We start from the raw sequence: 6,109 nt of genomic DNA, 5'->3' as shown, positions 1-6,109 counted from the left end.
TAGTTTGCTTTAACAATAGCTAGTGAATGGTGGTGCTAGAGACCAAAGCCATCACTGCCTGCAGGTTTCAGAATATCTGCTTGGGTCTGGGTTTCTGCTGCTCTGAGCTAAGCAGCATGCTGTGAGCATGGGGTCAGACACTGGACTCGGGTCTGGGAGCAGAGCTTCTCTTTCTCAGTGGTTCTACTGTGGGCAGGTTATTCCAGTTCTCAGAGCCTCTGTGTCCTTGTCTATAGCGGGCTGAGAATCCTTGACCTAAGTCCTGGGTTAAGAGGTTCCAGGGAACACGTATTCAGGAAAGCCTTTGGACACCCACTGCCCACAGAGGAGGGGTTGCAGTTCCGGTTTTCCTGGAGCAGCAAGCTGTGGGTGGCCTTCCAGGAGGAACGGTGCTGAGAGCAGGGCTTGTGGGTCTGGCCCCGACAAGGTGAACAGACCCCTCCAGAGGTACCCGGCAGGCAGGAAAGTGCCTCCAAAGCAGTCTAGCTCTAGGGGATGGCCGTTCAGGGTAATTCAACAGACATTCAGTGGGTCCCATTCTGGGACAAGCTCTGACTGGGTGATGACGACAAGACGTGGTGGTCCCCACCTTCAGCAACCTTTCCAAGAGAGATGGGCATGTACATAGCTGTAAGAGAAAACAGGGCATGATCAGGCCTGGCAGAGTCATAGACAAGCACATGGGACACAGAACAGAGGCAGGGCCCGTGGGTGGGCAGTGACATTATGATCCACTATGTAGTCCCATTTCTTTAGCTCCTCCAGTGTGTTCATCACTCTCATCCTGGGGACAAAGAAAGAATAGTTATTATTGCCATAAATAACTTTTATTGCTTTAAAATTAAAATTTAATGGCTACCATAGAGCATGTAGAAGATGCATATAAGCAAAAAGAAGAAGATAAAAAACATTTACAATCCCATTGCTCAGCTGTCAGTCTCGTTGCTCCATTGTCAATATTTTGGAGTATTTCTTTCTTTCTAATTTTTCTCCATAGATTTTACTCTGCGTACTGTTTTGTAGCCTTCTTTTTAGAAAACCTAACAGCAAATAATTTTGTGTTACTAATGGTTTTGTGAACCTATGTGTTTAACTGCATATACAATAGTCCATCAAATGGTTGTGTCATACTTTAACCAGCCCCTAATGCTCACATATTTGGTTTGTTTCCTTTTCTTTTTTTCACTATTACAAGCAGAATCTGGAATAAAATTCCTAAAATTTTTACATCTTTGTTCATGAAGTTAATTATTTCCTCCAGACAAATTCCATAAATATATATATGTATAATTTGAGACAGGGTTTTGGTGGGGCAAGGTGGCTGATGCCTGTAATCCTAGCTCTTTGGGAGGCTGAGGCTAGGAGTTCAAGACCAACCTGGCCAACATGATGAAACTCTATCTCTACTAAAAATGCAAAAAATTAGCTGGGTGTCATGGCACACGCCTGTAGTCCCAGCTACTCGGAAGGCCGAGGCATGAGAATCACTGGAACCCAGGAGGCGGAGGTTGCAGCAAGCTGAGATGGAGCCACTGCACTCCAGCCTGGGTGACAGAGTGAGACCCTGTGTCACCCAGGCTGGAGTGCAGTGGCGTGATTATGGCTCCCTGCAGCCTCAGCCTCCCGGGCTCAAGTAATCCTCCGGTCTCAGCTCCCAATTAGCTGGGATCACAGGAGTTTACTACCACGCCCAACTGATTTTTATTGATTTTTAGTAAAGACAAAGATGAGGTCCTGCTTTGTTGCCCAGGCTGGTCTTGTTCTCCTGGGTTCAAGCAATCCTCCTGCCTCAGCCTCCCAAGGTGCTGGCATTACAGGAAATCCTCTAAATAAGTTCCTGTGTTTGGAGTTGAACATTTTTTTCTATGTTTAAGGCCATATGCATATGTATATTTCCCCATTCTCCCATCGGGGGGTTTGTGTTTCCCTGATAGATTTCTAGGACTCTGAAGCACTAGACGGAGGACTGTGCCCCCACTCCCACTGTATTGCTGAGGCGGCTGAGGTTTGATGAGGGTAAATGACTTGCCCAAGGTTACTTGGGCCAGTAAGTACTAGACGGAGACACCAGCCCTGGGCTTTGGAGTCACTCTCTAGTACTTTGTCCACTGCGTCACACTGATAGACGACCCTCTCCTATGGTTCTGGGGGAAAAAATCAAGCCTGCCTTGTTTCAATTTAGTCTTGATTCTTAAAATAATCTATTCTCTAACATACAGTAGGGTTAGCAGAGAAAATATGTTCTGCCACTTATTGCTAAAGGAGCTGGAGATCCACAGTGGGCTGTGACCCTTTAAGAGCGTGCCCTCCGTGCTGATAAATCAGGCCCTGGCAGGCTGTGCGGAAGATTAGTGCTGACGGGTGTGGAGACACTTAGTGCGATTATTAACAGGACACTGTGGCTGGGGATGAGCTGGCTCTGTGTGCATGTGAACACCTGGATCCCCAACCCAGGGGCTAGACTCTGAGAGCAGCCTGGACTGGAGTACTGTCCCCCAGCCCAGCCCAGCCCCAGGGATGGCTCTGCAGCTCTGCAGCGCACATCCATCCACCCTACTCTGCTCTGTTGGTCTTGTGGCCACTTGCAGTGCCTGGAGGATAGAAAGAGCTGGATCCTGCATCTGGTGCTACATGGGTTTATGTTTGTCCATAAGCACCTCCCTGTTCCCCCTGCCTCAGTTTCCCCACCTGTTTAGCCAAAAGGTCGGACACAATAGTCTCTAAGGGTTCTTCTGAGTCCAAGTCTGCCTGCCTTCCCCATCTGTCCACCCTGGCTGTTCTTGCCTCTTGGCTGCCTGAACACCTGTGCAGACTCCCATAGAATGTGCTGTTTGGTGGGACCTTACCATCCTTTCACCCAATCTCAGGTCACACACTTTTGCAATGTTTGCAAGAAAGACAATTTTATCTTTTTCTACCTGGACTTATATTTAATTTTAATTTTTTTTTTTTTTTTTGATGGAGTCTTGCTCTGTCACCCAGGTTGGAGTGCAGTGGCGTGATCTCAGCTCACTGCAACCTCTGCCTCCCGGGTTCAAGAGGTTATCCTGTCTCCACCTCCTGATTAGCTGGGATTACAGGCACGTGCCACCGTGCCTGCCTAATTTTTTGTATTTTTAGTAGAGATGGGGTTTCACCATGTTAGCCAGGATGGTCTCGATCTCCTGACCTCCTGATCCCCCTGCCTTGGCCTCCCAAAGTGCTGGGATTACAGGCATGAGCCACCACGCCCGGCCTTATTTTTAATTTTTTTTGAGACAGAATCTCGCTCTGTCACCCAGGCTGGAGTGCAGTGGCGCGATCTCAGCTTACTGCAACCTCCGCCTCCAGGTTTAAGCAATTTTTGTGCCTCAGTCTCCAAAGTAGCTGGGATTATAGGCATGTGCCGCCATATGCAGCTAATTTTTGTGTTTTTAGTAGAAACGGGGTTTCACCATGTTGGCCAGGCTGGTCTCAAGCTCCTGGCCTTAAGTGATCCGTCCACCTCAGCTTCCCAAAGTGCTGGGATTACAGGCGTGAGCCACCGCGCCCAGCCCTGGACTTACTGTTTTCTTCGGAGTCATTCAGCTGCACTGCAGGAGGCCATCTCAGAGAATTACAAGTGATCCCAGTTACTTTGGGTTCTCTCTTCCCCTCACTCTTCATCTGCCAGAATTTGTGTCTAAATTTTGGGTGGGAGTTCACTCGGTGCCTTGGCAAAAGAGAGCTGGGGGCTGCCTGTGTTTTGGAAGACACTCATCTCTGCTGTCAGCCCTTGAGACCCAGACTGCCGCTTCACCATCCCTCATTCTCAAAGCATACTTCTCCAGAGGTAAGAGCAATCTCACCCACTTTAGAGGCTGCTAAGGGGCATGGGAGAATCCAGCTGCTCTCTTCCGCAACAGGAAGCCACAGGGCTCCTAAGGCCCTCTCTGCTCAGGTACACCACACACAGCTGTTTCTACTCTGTCCCTCCCACACTACACTTGGCACTTGCGAACTCTGCCAGGCTTGATCCTCTGTGGGCTCCCCTGGGGAAGAGGCCCAGCACTCTCCCACTTGAAGATTCTCCAAATCTACCTGAGATTTTTGTCATCCCTGTAACTCTGGCCTAAGCCTAGGGAAGGGCAGGGTTCAGGGCCTCTCCATCATCCCACCTCGGACATGGTTCTCTCTCCCAGCCCAGCAGGTTTTAAATTTCTTTTAGGTGAAACAAACAAACAAACAAACAAACAAAAAAACCCTGACTCTGACAAATGATGCATTGTTCCCAGTCCTTTGGTCTGATTCCTTTTTTTGTTGTTCTTTTAAATCTCTCTCTGATTCTGTTAAAACAACTTGATTGCCTATTGCACAATTTGAGTGAGGCAAGAGAAAAAGTTATCAGGAAATATGGAGGAAAACACCTCAGTGTATGGCCCAAATATTATCTGGCCTCATTAAGACGGAGGACTGGAGGCTTGGTGAATCCATGGTGGATCTGGGACTGAACCTTGGGTTACACTCTGCCTTTCTCTGGAGGCACATTCAGATGCGAGAAATCCTGCTTTTCTTCAAGTGGAAAACATCCTTGTCCATGTGCTTTCTACCCCTCTTGCTTCTACTCTGAGGCCAGACCCTGGGCAGCCAGGGAGCTCCTGTGGGGTTAGCAGTCGCCCAGATGACCTGGCCCAAGAGGACTACTCAGTGCCAGCCCTCTGTTATCCCTGTCCCAGGATCCTGGTCATGACTGTAGCCAGCCACAGAGCTGTAGAGGCCAGGTGAGGGCTGCAGTCTCCTCTCGTCAGCTTTGGTCAGCATTGCAGAGTCAGCTTGGAGCCCCACACTTTGTTATTTAAAAAAAACTTTTATTGCTTACATTTATTATTATACAAGTAGTGTGCATTTGTTATAAGAGCCAGAAAATAAAGATAAACAAAAAGAAGAAAATAAAACTCATGTACAATCCTAATATCAAGAGAAAACTGTTTTCAACATCTTGGGGTCCATCATTATCTCTGCATATGTCTTTTTCATTTTTAAAGAAAAGAGATCAGACTGTACACATTATTTTTCATTTAATATAATTCTAAACTATTTTTCTATTAAATGTACTTCTGCAATGTTATTTCCAAAAGCCATATGGTATTCCAGTAGGTGCTGAAATGGAGCAACCACCCCTTATTATTGGAAATATAGGTATTTATTTCTTTCATATATATACACACACACACATATATACACATGTATATACATATATATCACACATATGTGTATATATATAATTATAATTTTAGAGATGGAGTTTTGTCATGTTGCCCGAGTTGGTCTTGAAGTCCTGAGCTCAAGTGATCTGCCCACCTTGGCCTCCCAAAGTGCTGGGATTACAGGTGCGAGCCACCGCACCCAGCCTTCCTTCTTCTTCTTCTCTTTCCTTTTTTTTCTTGAGACAGAGTCTCACTCTGTTGCCCAGGTTGGAGTGCGGTGGTGCAAACACAGCTCAAGCAATCCTCCTGGCTCCGCCTCCCAAGTAGCTGGGATCACAGGTGTGTAACACCATGCCCAACTAATTTTCTAAGTCTTTTTTTTTTCTTTTTTTCTTTTTGTAGAGACAGGGTCTCACCATGTTGCCCAGGTTGGTTTTGAACTCCTAGGATCAAGCAGTCCTCCCACCTTAGCCTCCCAAAGCACTGGGACTGCAGGCATGGGCCACCCCACCCGGCCAAAAGTATTTTTAATGTTTTAATTTTATTAAACTGAACAACATAAAATTTCTAACATTTGACTGTTCTTGACTTAAAAAATGGCAATTTCATATGATTTGACCAAACATAAATGATGCTGCAGTGAACATACTTGAGACTAATCTTTGCGTAATTTTTTTCTGATTACTTCTGGAATTGCATTCCTAGAAATCCACTTGCTGAGTGAAAAGGGATGCATGCTTTTGAAGAGACCCACACTTTAGTACACTGACCTCCTGGCATGTGTCCAGGGCAGAGAGAGGAAAGGGATGAGGGTGAGAAACCGTTTTAGGAACTGGCTGTTGGGTGTTGGGCTTGGCCATGTCCTGGCTGCTTTCCTCACTAGGCTGTGGCCCTGGACCTGTGGTAGCACAAAGGGAGGAATTCCAACTCTGGAGAGCGATCAG

This window comes from Rhinopithecus roxellana, chromosome 16, assembly GCF_007565055.1.
Source record: "Rhinopithecus roxellana isolate Shanxi Qingling chromosome 16, ASM756505v1, whole genome shotgun sequence".
NCBI lineage: Eukaryota > Metazoa > Chordata > Mammalia > Primates > Cercopithecidae > Rhinopithecus > Rhinopithecus roxellana.
Note: the sequence above shows the minus strand (reverse complement) of the source record.